The sequence below is a fragment of the Epargyreus clarus genome, unplaced genomic scaffold, assembly GCF_041222505.1.
Source record: "Epargyreus clarus isolate Ecla_fem2 unplaced genomic scaffold, WU_Ecla_fem_2.2 ptg000019l, whole genome shotgun sequence".
Taxonomy (NCBI): Eukaryota; Metazoa; Arthropoda; class Insecta; order Lepidoptera; family Hesperiidae; genus Epargyreus; species Epargyreus clarus.
The window spans coordinates 8,293,422-8,310,375 of NW_027332227.1; the positions used below are offsets into that span (position 1 = coordinate 8,293,422).

Genomic DNA, 16,954 nt, shown 5'->3' on the forward strand with positions numbered 1-16,954 from the left:
CAAAATACATTTGTGTGAGTGAACCAGGTTATTGATTCATGGCGGTAGATTTATGCCTGCCCTCTTGCTCTTAATGAAAACTACGACAGAGCAAGAGGGACATAGCTCACCTGGTTACGAGTATGCACCCACGTGGTTAAAATACCGGTACACGTCGATGTTATAAAGCGAAGTAAAATTTTAATAAAAACCGCTCAAATTTTTATTGCAAACATTTTTAATGAATGTGAAAAACGTTGAATATACGAAGATAAGTTCCAGTGTGCAAACTTTAAATGGAGTAAGAAATGTTTACAGTGGAATCCGTTCCACTATTCCCTGATGCCCTGAGCGACAAAGCAATCACGGTATCATAGCAAATAGTCTAAACGGGTAATTAGTTTGTTCTACCGTTGGAGGCTACGTAACCCCGCCTTACCTGGGCGCCTCAAACAATGAGTTGCGCGCCCAACTTATTGAGTCCTGTTATACTAATTTACAACCAAAGAAACGATCTCATTAATTATTAAAGGAACCGAGAGTTGTGAAATATATTTCCGTTAAGTGAATTAATGTAGTCATTTTTGAATACTGACTAGAAATATCGAATTAAACGTCAGCAAAATTTGGGTATTAGAAATAAATCTTGAATGGATTAATTTTGAGACGATTCTCTGAAGAAAGATCTTTAAGTATATTTGATGTTTGAAGGTACATTTATAACAGCGTTCCGTCAACCGTACTCTTATTATCGTAAATTTATTTATCAAGCGTCGTGAAAATTTTATCAATGAATATTATTTAAAGGATGGTAATATAATATTCTGAGCATTAAACAGAATATTTGAGCTTATAAGGTCTTGATACTTTCGCTAAGTCTTAGGTGGCCCTCATCCATAATTCGCAACAAATTAGCAGTGCTTCGTGTTGGCTTCATTTCACAAATTCCTCACTCTCGTAAGTTCTGGAGAGCATTAAATTTTCACGAAATTGCTTTCGAAACTTTTCCTCTCTCAATAAGCCTGAACTCAATTTCCGAAGCCATACTTCGGATCACATAGTTGCCTGTTGTGTATTAATTACCACCTGGATACATTCTTTCCTTATTACCGGCTTTTATTCAACTTGCGCTGCTAATATCAGACATAACACAGCGAACATAAAATTTTCAAGAATTTTCAAGTATTTTAAGCGACCTGACAATGATCTTTACTGGAATTGATAGTAATGTTATAAAAACATTATATTTTAAATAACATACCAAATGCTACTTTATTTTAACATTATACATTATAACATTTTCAAAACTTTCAGCTTTATTTATTCACCTGTAAACCAAGCGCTGTAAAATAACAGCTGAATCGGATATTGCTTACGAGCTTTGCTTTGTGATTAATCCGAAAAATCGTTTTTCGCCTAATTAATACAACATTCGTATTTGCGGTGATCACGGAAAATACATCGCTTTTCATGACATGAATTTTCATTTGCCAATAATGGAAATATAAATAATTAGTACAGAAAATTAATTGTAGTTACTAAACCGGGATGTTATATCACTGTCAAACTTTTGAATTTTATAAAGCTTCCGAAAACTGTGGTCCCGAAACAGTTTCCTAAATGAAAATATATAGCTATTAATAATTTGGCTGTTTCATATCGCACGTTGCGGTTTGTGCCCGTTCGCTGGCCACTTTATCCGGGTGTCAGAATTGAAAATGAGCCGGTTCCGTAAATGGACTATTACCTCAGTTCGGGACGGCCGGCAGCCCTACGAATATAGAGCCAGCCGAAGTTGCCTTAATAATTCAACAGTGCAATGCTTTTACAAAACCTGTCGGCGTCAATCCTAATTTAGCGCCGCCGATCGGGCCGCTTTCCGAAAGTGTCGCTAGACAAACCTAATGGAACTCTCCTGTACTCTGCTGAATTTCACCAATGCAAGCCTAAAATAACCTATTGGATGCGATACGAAATTAGAACCGTGCTAAACTTTAGTTATTTAATAAAGGAGAATACATCTATACGCTTGCGTCAGCTATAGTTTTGAGTGATATATTTTTAGCGAAATACTTTGAGAAGTAGAGAAGTTTTGTTTTATTAATGGTAGTACAAATTTATATGATTACCTGACAATTTATAAAGTAATTTGATAGTAATGAAATTATATTTACAACAGTTGTATAATATATTTATAACAATTTACTGCCGCTATATTAAATTTTAATACAAAGCGCTGTGGCTAGCGTTCTCGGGTCTAGACAAAATTCATATCTTAGCGAATAAATAATTATCCAATGTATTTCATTGGATATTAAATCGTAAATAAATAATTTCAACTTTTAAGCTGTTACATAAGCCATACCACACAAATTAAAACATTTCACTGATTTCTTTATAATAATTAATTTAAGTTAAATCATTAAAAGTCCGCTGATTTCTGATCAATAATAATGAATGTCTTAATTAATTGTTTATATATGTATCAAACGAGGATAGAACCTGAAATCTTCCGTATGAAAATCAATAAATATCTTACGTCCAACCTGAATAAATAACATCATTAATACAATTATTATATGAAGTATTCGTCGACCCATTGCAGCCCTCGCTGATGGGCACCGGCCTCTTTTTAGACAGAGAGAGGTCTAAGCCATAGTCCACCGCGCTATCAAAGTGCGAATGGTTAGACTTAACCCTCTCTGGAGATTTTTTAAAAGAAGTCCCAGACGTCTGTTTCCTCAAAACTTTTTTCTTCGCCGTTTTAGTGTAAGGTTTCCCCCTCGTAGTAAGTATGTTAGAATAATTATTTCGTAATTGTCATTTAAATTTAAATATGTCTGGGATTCAAAACTCATACCTACCGAATTTAGCTTGCCTTGTCAAAGTAATACTAATTAATTTAATAATACTATAGTCTTGAAACACACACGATGATATTCACGCTTATAAATACGAGCACGAGCATAATTATTATCTTACGTGGGCTCTGTACCTACTACGCAATAAAAGGGAATTTCTGTTAATATGGAGTAGCTCCTGGCGATTCCCCGGGGCGAGATAATGACGTGTTTTGCCTCTCCCATTAAATATACTTTGGTAACGGAAAACAATTATCTTTGTTCAGGATTAATTCGTTAATTGGTTATTCCGAAAACGCGATTGATATATCAAGAAACAGTTTTGGTAAAAAAAACGAATTAGTTTATATTGTGATATTCTTCTTTGTTTGCTGTTCAAATAAAACTTGTTTATAAGCTAAGCTAGAACGAGTTATTGAATCATTTCAGTGTATTGAAAATATCCTAAATCAACTATTACTGACTCGAAACGGAAAAGAAAGTAATAAGGAATTCCTCCGCGTGTTTACACTTTTGGGAACGTGTAGGTAACAAAAATGTTATTTTATTGGAAACGCGCTAAAATATTGTGATACTAAAAGCTTGTGACTCTTTCAAGATTACAAATGTCCATTAACAGACCATCGCATTTTTTAAATCGGAGATAAGATTATCAGATAGACTCCGAACACTATTTTTCTGCTATTACATCAGTTTTTAGATAGGATTTAAATTTGAAAATCTGAATATTTTTGCGTAGTAGAGTAAAATTTTACAATTTTATTTTCACTTATATTACGCCAATATGTTACCGCTTCATTTTACACGTCTTCTTTGTTAGAGATTCTTTATAGGTATATCTTATGGAAAAGCACACTTGGAAATATTGTACTTATATATTTTTTTAAAGTTTGCGTTATGTCTAAGCCAATTAGCATGCTTGCCTTTGTCTCCTATTTTCGCGCCAGGATACTTAACTTGAAATATTTATACTAATTAGCAGTCTATTTTATTACTTCGTTTATGTTTGAAAGTAAAAATCGATTCATTTGAATAGCGTCGTAACGAATCGTATAATTTTATCCAATTTAATTGGTATTCTATTTCTAATCTGTTTAAAATCGAACACAAAATATCTACGCTACAGAAACGTTTTAATTACTTGTAGCATTTGGTCCCTAAACAGTTTCAACGTAAATTGGAGAATTTACGATAGCACTTATAACGGTGAACACTAATCGAATATCAATACAATTACGTGCGTTTGAGTTATTGTATTATAGCATTAACTGTATTGAAACTGGAATCAACGCCACGTATTTAACGATTATGGCAATTTTGACAACTAAATCGCTTTATTAAGAGGAATTATGATATGATTTTGGCAATGTAAGAGTTAAATCAAGGATTATCGTATGTTCTTGGTATTAAGAATTCAGTTATTTTTTACATTGTTGTATTGATTTTTTTTTTAATTATTTTTATTGTTTCAATGTATTAGGTATTATATACGTTTTGAAGATATATATTATGTGCTCTACCTATATAGACTCTACCTACTAATTCGCAGTGCAGCAGTATAGTAAAGTCGCTGGCTACATTTTCAGTGGGAAGCAAATCAAAAACCATCACACCATTCTAATTCACACAGACTTCTGTAATACCTATAACAGAAACACGAAAAAAATTGCCGAAACTTTCAACAGAATCTGAACATAAGTCCGTTGTTTGGGATTCCAACTACAATTTTTCAATTCCATCCAGACGGGATCGGATGAAAAAGTAAATCTTGGTATCGAAGTTAGCTTGCAGCGTGTGTCCATTTTGATTGAAACGCGAAAACTACAACGGAATTAGGTAGCTACAAGCCGACCCGAGCGCGAAGGTACGTAAAACGAATTTGATCTGTTCCTGTTGTGAATTCAAATACAGCTGGTACCGGTGTACCGGTAAAAAATTGTGCGCCGAAATCGTTGATCGTTATTTCCACCTCGTCCGCTATCAAACAGATGATGTAGTATCCATAGTGTGCCTAGGTTAGTCTATGTATGCGGGACTTTCGTACTTTCAGTTTATCAAAATTATATTTGAGGTAGGACATATATTTGAGATACATTTGAGGTATAACTAATATGATTTCAATTATATCTGACCACATTTGTTCCAGATTCAAATGTGATTCACTTTATATTTTATAGTCCCATATGTTTAATGGTATGCTAGGATTGCATTTAGATTCATGTTAAGCGTATGATATTATTCAATTATAGTATTTACTTAATAATACTGCTGGCTAACAGAGAACACACGGTTAAACCGATGGGTCTACAAACATCAAATTTTGTACATAAGTTCTTTAAAGCGTAGATGAGTACCATGAGATGATCTATCACCGTGACCTAATCATCAACAACACAATATTTCGGGTATTAGGAGGATATGTCCCTTCCACATATAAGATTTTTATCTTATGAATCATACCTACAATCTACATGTGTAAAATTTATCGCTACATACCATCCATGCCCCAGAAATGATCACGCTTTGTTTTGTTCGTTGCTACGCGCTAGTGGCTGGTCTCGTCTAAAAGTAATTGCAGCAATAATTTATAATCTGGCACCTGCAAGCGATCTATTACGCGACATTTAATCACAATGACCTGACGTTTAAATACGACTCGCACCTTGCCGCTGCATAGATTCGAGATTTATCGTGCGAAAATCTAAATATTTAATTTACTTATCGTTTCACGTTTCCGTATACGTACCTTAATTTCGCATAGCGTTTGTTTTATGCAAGTAAAAGTGACATAAGTCTCTGAAACTATCTGTAAACTATAGATTTTATGTGGCAACCAGAAATATGTTGTTACTTCTGGAAATACATAATACGTAGAACCACGGTGATCCGAGCCTAAGCTCATCCGTAATCCGGGAAAAACCAAAAACTCTCATAACGTACATATTAGATGTATTGATTATTGGTCATATATTTTTAATTCTTCGAATTAAAAGGTGCTACTTTTCAAAGGGTTCTGGACTCAAAAGGGTATGGTAGAACAGAAGCCCCCTTGCAAGCCGTTGTCGGACAACCGCGATTGTACTGTCTATAATATAAGTGTTATAAATTATACATGTGTTATAGATATCTAAATTCACCTTTAAGCAATATGCGCTAAACAAATGTCTGCTAATTTAATGCCGTGCAGTAATTAACGTTTATATACTTGTCAATATAGGTCTCCATTGACTTGCTATTTCTGACATCCTTAATAACCTTAGCTAGCAACCCCAATTAACTTCTTGCCGGTCCACAACACAATGACGTCGATACTGCCTTATCTGCTTCGAGATTGTTTACCTCCTTTATTTGTCTTTTTGTACACTACAATGTACATACTATAAACTATACGAGTAGTATATAATATGTTATAATAATCCAATATTTTAATTTTAAATTAAACTAATATACCGACTCAATATCTACTGATTTTGATAATGAGTTACAAATAATATTTGTATAACAATTTTACAAGATTTGTCTTTTTTGTCAAGATCGATTACTTAAATATAAATTGGACCGTAATTACGTATAACGTCTACTTTACTTATCTTTAGTATAAAATAGGTTTTGAACAATAAACCTACATAATATGTTTCGCTTTTTCTCGATACTGTTGCTTATTTGTAATATTCAAGGACCGTTTCCTTTGAAACGTGTCGGCTTTTCGTAAATAGGGTCCATTATCCCTTGACGTTTGCTTTAACTTAATGTATTTTCGCGGCGACCCTTAACCTCACGCCATTAATAAAATCAGATTGCGCAATCTAGATTTAACGCCACAAATTAAAAATCGATAAGTCTGAAACGACGTGATGCAAACTACAGTTTTGTTCACTTTAATGGAATAGATTTCGCTGAACTTACTATTTCGGTACCTGCACTAGACAGTCGGGAACTCGCCGCTCGCTTTATTTATAGGTAGTTCAGTTAATTAGAACACCTAGACGAATCTACTATGTCCGTACCTCTTTGCATTTTAGTACGAGAAACAAGAATTGCTCATATTATAAAGCAAAAAAATATACCTACTCACATACTCACACATCTTAGAGAAATACCTACATATAAAAATCGAAGTAATATTTCCCGCTTATTCGTTTTGAACAAAACACAAGACGGAGGCAGATCAAAAGACCACTTTACAAGATTCCTTTTGAAGCGTTCGCAAACGTATACTTAGGTGTATTTATGTATCTGTGTGGGGTGTATAATACCCCCATTTTCAATTACCTGCTGTGTTCGCCGGCTGTTAGTAAACTAAGGGTGATTTGAAACATTTGCATGCCTCCCCAATATTTAAATATTTGCTTTCGAAATGGTCTTTATATTAAATTTTTGTGTTGCTACACCGTCACAAACGAATTAATATATTATTTAACTAGCATAATCCCCTCACAATCCCCTTATGATTGAATTGGAATTTCACAGGAGATATAATATATGAACATTGATTTATTATTATTCGAGTCGTTAGGTACATATTTATAAATAGGAAAAAACAAACACCTTCTTAGCCTTATGACATAGAGTTTTACAAGAAAGATCTAAAAACCTCTGATTCAAATCCGACGACGTATTGGTGACTTTTCTGGTATTGCAATGTCTAGACAACGGTGACTGGTTCCATCAGGTAGCAAACTAGTTTATTTTTGCTTCGGCAGCTATCGATTAACTGTGTGTTAGTGATCACGGTGATATTGTAGTCGTTTGTTTATCTAAGATACGAGTAGATCTCTCTGCCGTACGTCCAGTCCAGTGTTTTTTCCGGCATCATATTATCACTTCACAGAACTAACTAACTTATCTACTAATTATATTAATACTAAAACTAAATTTTGACATATACAATATCGTCGTGCCCTCGATACGCTCATCTTCATGAGTAGTTTGACATCGTAAATTGGAGTAATTTACGTTGTTTCTGATTTTCATCTAAACAATTTCAAGAGACTGTTCCATCAGAATTTAAATCGTACCTACAACAGTTCTATTATTAAATGATTACGCAGAAATTCTACTAAAACTTAGATGCTTCTAATTATTAGCTTAGCCTTTTTTCATGGTTCATGGTTTCAAATCCAAATCAAATCATTTTTTTTATTCAAAATAGGTTCTTTACAGAGCACTTTTTGAATGTCAATACAACTACCACCACTTCACAAGGTGTTTCGTTATGGAGAAAAAGCATTTCATTTCCAATTTTCAATTTCTACGCACTGTTTTATTTTTTTAATGGCAACCATGTTTTGAAGTGCGAACTTCTGAGTTTTATTAAAATATCGTGCTAAGCTTAAAAATGTGACTATACCTTAATTCTATTAAAATAATAATGCTACAATCAATGTAGAGATCTTTTTTACTCCAAAGATTAAGAACATGGTTTGATAGACAAAGATTACATCCACAAAGTTTCAAACCACACGGGATCAAACATTCCGGAACACAACTACGTAGCTTTGTTTACAAGTATGAAAAGAGCGTAAACTAAAATTCTTCGGCTTATAACTGGAATAAAAGTCGAAAGTAGATTTAAAACTGCCTCACTGTAGTGCGGTGTGCAGATATTGGAAAACATAATTTTATTTATCCAACCGCATTTTGCATTTGTGGCGAAAAGGAACTGAATGTTTTAAGTGTAGCTATGAAGTTGATAAAATAAAGTGTTGATACTCTCTCCGAGTTTGACTGTTATTTTGAAGTTAAGCGATAGACTGGGTTGCAGCCATTCAGTCTCTTCAGTCGCGTTAAGTTTAGCGTTGGAAAAGCCGGTCAACTTTCAGAACATTGCCAATGCTTTTCATGGCGAAACACTTTTCATTTTAGTTAACTAAATATAAGATTGGTACTCGTATGTATGAAAAAAAAAACAATTACTTTCGTCATTACCTTCATACCGTTCTTAATAATTAATATGCCTACGGGTCCAGAAAATGAAAGGTCGTAGTTAAATAACACATGTCATAAATCTTGATAAAAACTGCTTTATATAATAAAAAAAAATCTTCGTTAAAAAATTTTTCGACCCTGCCAGGATTCGAACCTGGAATCTTCTGATCCGTAGTCAGACGCGTTATCCATTGCGCCACAGGGCCGATACTGTACTGTCGAAATCCCGTCATATATTTATAGAAAATAGGTAACGTTGTTAACTGCTTCGTTTTTACAGTATGAGAAGAGACCGCGCAATTTCTAAAATCATCTGACTTTATGAGAAAAAATGTGTTAGAAATAAAAATATTAAAAAAATGTAATCCTTTAAATGTATTTATGTGTTTATTTTAAGTATTGATTTGTAAAATTATAACAAAAAAAAATTAACGCATCAGGGCCCATATTTTGAAAAGCAGTTATAATCACATCACAGGAGGTATGGTCGTCACAATTTAATAGGCCTTATAAATAATTAGTTATTGGTAATTCTAAGTTTCGATTATTTGAAAGTTAATCGATTATGGTTTCTTTCAAATGCTATGAAGCCGCAACTTCTAGCCGTCACGTGGTCGTAAACTGCCTACTAAAAAGTTAATTTAAGACATTAATGACATTAGGATGGCATGTGTCAAAATGGGCCTATTACATTGTGAGGACTATAATTATCTGTGTAAATGTATTTGTGTAAAAAAGAGATGAATTTACATCGTAAATTACAATAAATTACAATTTCTACAAAATATTACAATCAGTATAAAGACTATAATAAAATTTAACCGTACTTAAAATTAAATTTGTTTTCCAAATTGGTTGTTCTGTGAACTTTATTTTTCTAAGCACTCTGTGGGCGTCTATTCTCGCTAGCAATTTTCAGTGCCGTTCTAGCTAGTTAGCTACAGTTTAGCAAATATTTGTTTGCGAGCCAGTACTGCAGGGAATCCGTTTATTGGAACCGATTGAAAACTTTTCGTCTTGGGGAATCAGAAATGAAGAAATGTATTTAGTGAAGACGTTAAACTTATTATATTATTTTTAAAGGAAATTTCCTAAAAATGAACTTTGTCGAATTGACTTCTGCTCCCATGAGTTCACCTGAAGTTGTTTAAGTTCATTATTGTTGTTTAAAGAAAGAAAATATTTAAAATACATGATATTAGAAGTTCTGACAGTATTTCAAAAAATATTTCAAAAAAGAAATGTCTAAAAAGATTTAACTGGGTTTTTTCACTACTTCCATAGCGATTTTTTCTAAACGACTTATGTTTTAAGCATTTATATAATCATTACTAGTGGTGCTCGCGGCTTCGCCCGCATTTTAAAGAAATAATATGACATACATAAAACGGAAAATTTGTACCTGAATTGGAATGACAGTGGTGCCATCTATCGAAAATTGGTCTTACCAACTCCCAAACCCTTGTGGGCTCTTGGACAACGACTTTGCTAAAGATCATCACTTGATCAAATGCATAGTTTCCGATTCTATAAACTACTTCCGAATTAAAAATTAATTAAAAAAACCTTTTCCCACGGACTAAATTGTGAATCTAAACCATTCTCAAGTCCCCTTGAACACACACAACAAATTTCGTCAAAATCAGTCCAGTCGTTTAGGAGGAGCTAAGTGACATTCACACGCACATAAGAAATACATATATAAAGATATACAATTACATAAATAAAATGTTATTCATTTATTTTATTACAAAGGCCTTTGAGTCAAGATCTTCGGCCAACATCCTGCGTATCACCCAAACCTCTTACACTCTCCATTTATAGCGAGGCTTTTGTCAACCATCCTCAAGCCTGCTATTGATCGTTAATATCATGGTAATTAGTATTTCATCGATCGATGATCCATTCTGTCACTTTATTTCTAAACAAAACTTCGCTTTGAACTTTCCGCGTAAACTGGCTTAAATCGTTACCACGGGGAAATTGAAAGCCAATATCGTTATAAAGCGATTATCTAACTCATTTCACTTCATACATACGTCTATAAATTTGAAATTCTCATTATAATACGAGCAAAATGGAAAATATGCTTGAGTTTAACTTACTTTTCGATTAAGCTCTTATAAAACACACCCTCGGAAGTTTTACATACTTAATGAGTATCTTACATAGTGATCGTTATAGAATTAATTATTAAACTTCAGCTCAGAGAGTCAAGTCTTGTATAGCTTGAATATTTCATTATAAAGCGTTCGAAGTTTTACGTTAAGAGAAACGAGCGCTTAATGATAACTAATATTCTTACCTCATTAGTATTTAGCGTTAGATACTAAATGGGCAATTTTCTCGAACTCAATACCGTTTTGTAAAATTACCAAGCAATAATGTTAAATCTTTTTACTTAACATTACTCGCAATTTTGTTACTACGAGTAATTTATTAAAAAATATTATACGTCAATGCGAATATTAAATTGAAATTCTATTCACCCAAAACCAATCAAAGTTTTACAACTTTCTAAGCATGATACTTGATCGAGGATAAATTACAGAAAGAGTCAACGAAACTTTTACTTTGTACTCATGTGAGGACGGTTCGGTTTGAGCGACATCCCCATACTTTACGCACAAACGCTTTCTGGTCTTTTGACAACAATCAGGCGTACTCTATTTAATGGGTGGATTAAAAAGGTACGCGCAAGGTAATGTCTAAAGCTACATTTGTAACCAGAAATGGCAACAATAGTAAGTACTCAGAAATTCAGAACCTTAATATGGCAACATTAATATATTTTACGTAGTAATTAAATAGAAGGCACTTAAACTTAGGCGTTAGTAATATTAAGAAACTTAACTTCTAATATAAATAAATAATTAATGAAATTACAAATTAAATTAGGCTATATAAAAAGTATTTTTTGTTCATACATTTATATTCAACACGAAATTAAGTGTTTTTTCGTATTATAGCTATTAGTAATTAGTAAATTGTATATAATTGAAGGTGGTACAACCCTTTGTGGTTTGACTCCAGGTGCACCACCGCCACACCTATTTCTATATAATAACAGCAGTGTTGAGTGTTGCTGTATTCTGGTTTGTGGTAAGGGAATTTATCCAAGGCACTGCAAATTAGTCATCAGAGGTAGCAGCGCGTGGCCAACCTCTCATAGGAATCTAATCTTATCTGAGATTAATTACGGATGTCCAGGGGCAGCAGTAGTATCTTACCATGGGGTGGTCTGCATGCCCGTTTTCTACTTAAATATTATAAAAAAACGATTGTTTAAAAGTGAATATCGTATTAGTAATTTGGAATACCTACTCTTCTACAACAAGGTTAGTCGGGAATGTGGGTTGAACTTGCCTAGGTATTAGTATTACAAAGTTAATTGATTTAACCTTTAACTACATGAAGCCGTGTCCCAAAGGGATGGTTAACGTCTCATTGTCCCAAGTTAAATCACGTCTAATGTGAATCTTGTGGTTTAAACCTTATTTACGCCACATTTGAGGGTTACGTAAAACATTTAAAGATATTCTGGAAGACTTAACAATTAAGTAATTACTTTTAGGTAAACGACTTGCTAATTCTAAACGAATTTTCTGCAATCAAATATTATCTTATAAGATAAAATATAGCTTATCTCAAAACTATCATATTTTACTTAAATAAACTAAAATGTATTTTTATTAATTTTCCAACTTATAGTTGAAAAGTTGGTGAGGATATTTCGCTTGTTCGTACACTGATCTTGACTTGTATGTACGAAATGTGCAACCTCTTATATTTTTTGAACACTTCCCTGCTCTTATATATAACGACTTGCATATGAGGCGACCATTTTACTCTTCAGGAGTAACAAGGCGTTTATCATTCAGCTTCAGCTAGAAACTCTTTTTTTATGGAGTTGGTTAAAGATGTCCGCGGACGACGTTACCACTTACGCGACTTACCCTCAATGCATACTTATTTGCTGCTTCAATCTTATTTCAAAATCAATAAAATTGTATGATACTTAAAATTTGGAGGTCATTAAAAAGTTTCTGTGACAATTCAAATTAAATTATGCCTCAAGAAATTTAATAATTGCTTGTATTTCTTGAAAATCCGAAGCGTGTCATGTCGAAATGTGAAGTTCACTCATTTCCGCGTCTCATCGAGACTCCCCGCAAGCATGTTGCGAACAATAATGGCGTCGGAACATGCCTGCTAAATAATGTACGTATTATGTATATGTAATGTAAGCAAGAATATTCACGTGGTATAGAAATACTATCTTATGGATATGTTTCAAACCTTACTGACAATAATTTAAGTGGTATCAATTTTGTGAGGCTTGAGTACAATATTTACAATAAACTGACGAGACCTTAAATGATGTTGTAATTGTAGTTAATATAACTGTGGAACATGTTATTTTATGCCATTTCAATCAATTTTCATTACTTAAAAAAAAATTGCTAATGGAAATGTTTTTCTACGTCATTTAATTTTGAAAGCTCGAATGTTAATTACTATTGAAAATTACGATTGCTGCAATTTCTAAATATAAAATGAACTTTCAAATTTATTCAAAATGCCACCTTGCTAAAAATATTATCTACATTGTTTATACGGACCTGACTTGAAAATGTTCACTGAGGAACATTTAAAACATTCCCGAGGCTTAAAGGTTCTTAGCTGGAAGGTACTACTGGTATTGAATTTCAATATTCAAAAGAAATTCTGTACTTACTATGCAAGCCATGCTCGTTTCCCACAAGGCACCTAAAAATAAACTGAAAAATACACCACTTGCTACGCTTTCTATACAAAGGCTTACTGCAAATATAATGTAGTTAACACCGCATATTAGTATATCTATATAAATAAAATCGATATCAGGCGGTCGTCTGTAATTCGTAAGGAAGTGCCCATGTATTTTTACTTCACTATTTTTATGTATATCTACAAACTAATATTGTAAACGACTTCTACTTAAATATCGAAGGCTTTACAGGAAGAAGGTAATTAGGCTACTTTTCATCTCAAAAAGTCTCCTGTGTAAAAATAAAATAGGTATCCCAAAAACGTGTTAGAACAAATCGCCTAAAAGCCGCTAAGTAACAAATAAATAACCATTTTTCATACTTATAACAGTTTATAATACTAATTTTGAAGTTTCTTATATTGTTATTTCACATATAAATCAAAATTTAGAGAGATCATGTGATAAGATTTATCTTCTTGGTTGGTAACTTAATAGATTCATCTGGCTGAAAGCGTAACATAAAAAATGAATAATTGTCCGATTTACGCTCATGACCACATAAACATTTGGGCTATTATGGACGTAGATAAACACACAATAAAGTAACACAATAGTTAGTTATACTTATTTTCACAATTACCCATACACAATACTACATGGAGATGGTTACAAATTTCCCTGGGTGGGAGGACTGTAGGTATGTTCGTTTGCTACTGCAGTCTTATAAAAAAAAAACATTCTTTCGGCCTGACCTAAAAGTTGTCACATGACAATCTGATGATCCGGCTAAACTAAGTAGGATCGTTATACCCAAAAACCACCTTCATCACTTTTATTTGACAGGCTAAGGTATCTAATGATATATCTTAAACAAGGCATATGAAAACATGGGGAGGGAAGGGCTTAATTTTACATGCAGTGAAGTGGAGCGGATTGGAATCGAGGGTAGAGAGAAGCGGAACAAAATATTTGTATTATTTTGTTGCAGGGACATATCCCTATATTTTTAAGGACCCTTTGCGCAACATGAGTAAATATGGATGAGCGTAACTTATCGGGTTAAACATACGGGAAATGTTTGGAAGTTGGTACATAAATATCCAATCTGGACCAAGTATTGGATTTCTTATTTATAATGCCTTTGTGTAAGGTTTTCAATTCTCGTTCAGGTAGGTACTGCCAGCCGTATATTATATCAATTTATTTTTCTAAATTATGCTACTGTACTACAGTGGGTCGAAAATACTTATGTTAGAATGATATACATGTCTAGGATACTTGCTACAATTTTATTAACTTAGTTACAAAAAAAATCTAATAATTGAAAATAGAAGAATACTCCTTACTTTTGTGGTCATTGTCAAAAAAGGTCAAAACATATCATAAATCATATAGAATTATGATTCTATACTAGATAATAGATTTGTTACTCTGCTGTAAGAAATCTATCCTAAATTGTGTAGAAAATGTATCATCAAAGCAACACAAAAGCAACAAAATTTATGTCAATTTCTACATACCTCTTCAACGCCCCTTTAGGGTAAAACCTAATAACTGGTATTACAAGCTCAAGGGCAAAATTAATTGAAATTAATTGGACGAGAGAAAACCGTTTGCTTCGATACATAATTTAACAAATCTCCTCTTCTGCGTGACACATATTTAAGTGCAAATATAATTTAAATTTAAAAAACATTTAATAAATATTTTCGTATAAGTCGTAACCGTCTAAAATGTAATTATCAAAGAATCCCAATATCAAATACTGGTCAAGCAAAACAAATCTTCAATGTTATGGAAGATACAGTTTAAAAACTTGAATGCGTAGGTACACGTACAATTAATGTCAAAAGGGATAAACGTTGTTTGCAAAGGGTCGTTCCATTCCATACATTCCGTTAGGTCAAAGGAGCTTCATACGACGCCATCGCAATCCCCATAGTTCAACAGTTTAGCTTAATGTCTACAATTAACATCGCAATTTAGCTTAACAAGCCAATGTTCGTCGATTTTGCCAACCCCAGGGAAATTGGGATCTTCAGCCTAAAAATATATTTGATAATGAAAGTATTACGTAAACAAAATATATTGCCTGTATATTTCATCCAGTTTCGGCATGAAATATTCGTTGAAAATTCCATCTAATAAATTCTCAAAATTTATAAGACACAATTTTATGCTGACAATATCGCTCAGAATATTTTCTACTGACATCCGGTCCTGGAAGATGAAGTTTTAATACGGAGTATTCCTTATTTACAATCTCAATAACTTAAGGAACGTGTATAATTTTGATTCCGAGACCACATCTTTATTGTGTAAATTACTATCATTTAAAGTCTTTAAAATTCAGTTCCATGGGTCCAGACTCCAGAGATTACCTTTAATTATTTATTATGAATACTCATGTATAATATTCATTCGCTGTGATAGCCTCTGCCGATTTTTATTTAAGTAAGAGAACGTGCAAATGTACTAAGCTAATTTTTACAAGTCTTTACAAAAACGTCTTATGTTTGGATATTACGGAGTAAAGAGGGTTTGATGCTAATATTCTCTTAAGATCCACGTTACCTTTATCCAGAAACAGAATAAATAATAAAACAGCGGAAAGGCACACGTTTGTAAGCCGATGTGATCTATCAGGTACTTTTCACTCACAGTAGGTATACTTGGATAATCCGAATTTACCTACTAAGATCGTGCAAATACATAAAAGTAACTTATTTTTTATATTTAAAGGTAATCGTTTAACATTGACCCAAGTTAGTAAACTCTTAAGTTCTAACGCTGTTCTCATTCGTTGTATTATCAAGTAACTAATGTACAATTTGTGATATATGTAGTTAGAGCCATGCTCACAAATTATAACTGGAATTGTTAATTTAATATTTAAAACAGATAGCTACCAATTAGTGTGTTCAGTTAAAAACGTTTACGAGAACATTGTGCAACGTTAATAATTTAAAAATAATAAAGTAAAGTGTCGTCATGACACGTGATGAAAGTTTAAAACTGTAGTATTCATTGACGCAGGCACGTGGAGGCTGGAGCAACGACCGCGAATAGGTATTCTGTAACCGCGACGCCGGCGTCAGAGGCGGAAGCGTATTGTTTGCTCGCTCCTCTTATCTGTCATTCGACCGAAATACATACGCTGAAGTCAGTAGCGCTAGCGCGACGCTTCCGCGTATCGAACTCATCGTGCCTTTTTTGCGAATAGATTTATTTCCTGGCAACTTAAACGGAGCAAATGAAAGCGTAGTGATAAATGATGCTCATTCATTATCGAATCTTTCGTCGGAACAGTTGTAGGGGACGAACTATTTAAGTGTAATAAGAAGTAAAGCTGCGAAAGCTTAAATTAGGCACTATTAGTTATTAACAAATTTAACTACCTTGTGGATGGAAACTGTCCGTCTTTTTCTTGTAA

The 16,954-nt window shown here is 33.3% G+C and overlaps 1 protein-coding gene and 1 non-coding gene across 12 annotated transcripts in view; one reads left to right on the forward strand and one right to left on the reverse strand.

The window, feature by feature from the left end:
• Nucleotides 1-16,954, forward strand: part of mub (poly(rC)-binding protein mub) — a 186,476-nt gene that overhangs the window by 82,603 nt on the left and 86,919 nt on the right. The window lies entirely within an intron of this gene.
• TRNAR-ACG (transfer RNA arginine (anticodon ACG)) lies at nucleotides 8,902-8,974 on the reverse strand. The gene has a single exon. It is a non-coding gene; the product is annotated as a tRNA-Arg (tRNA).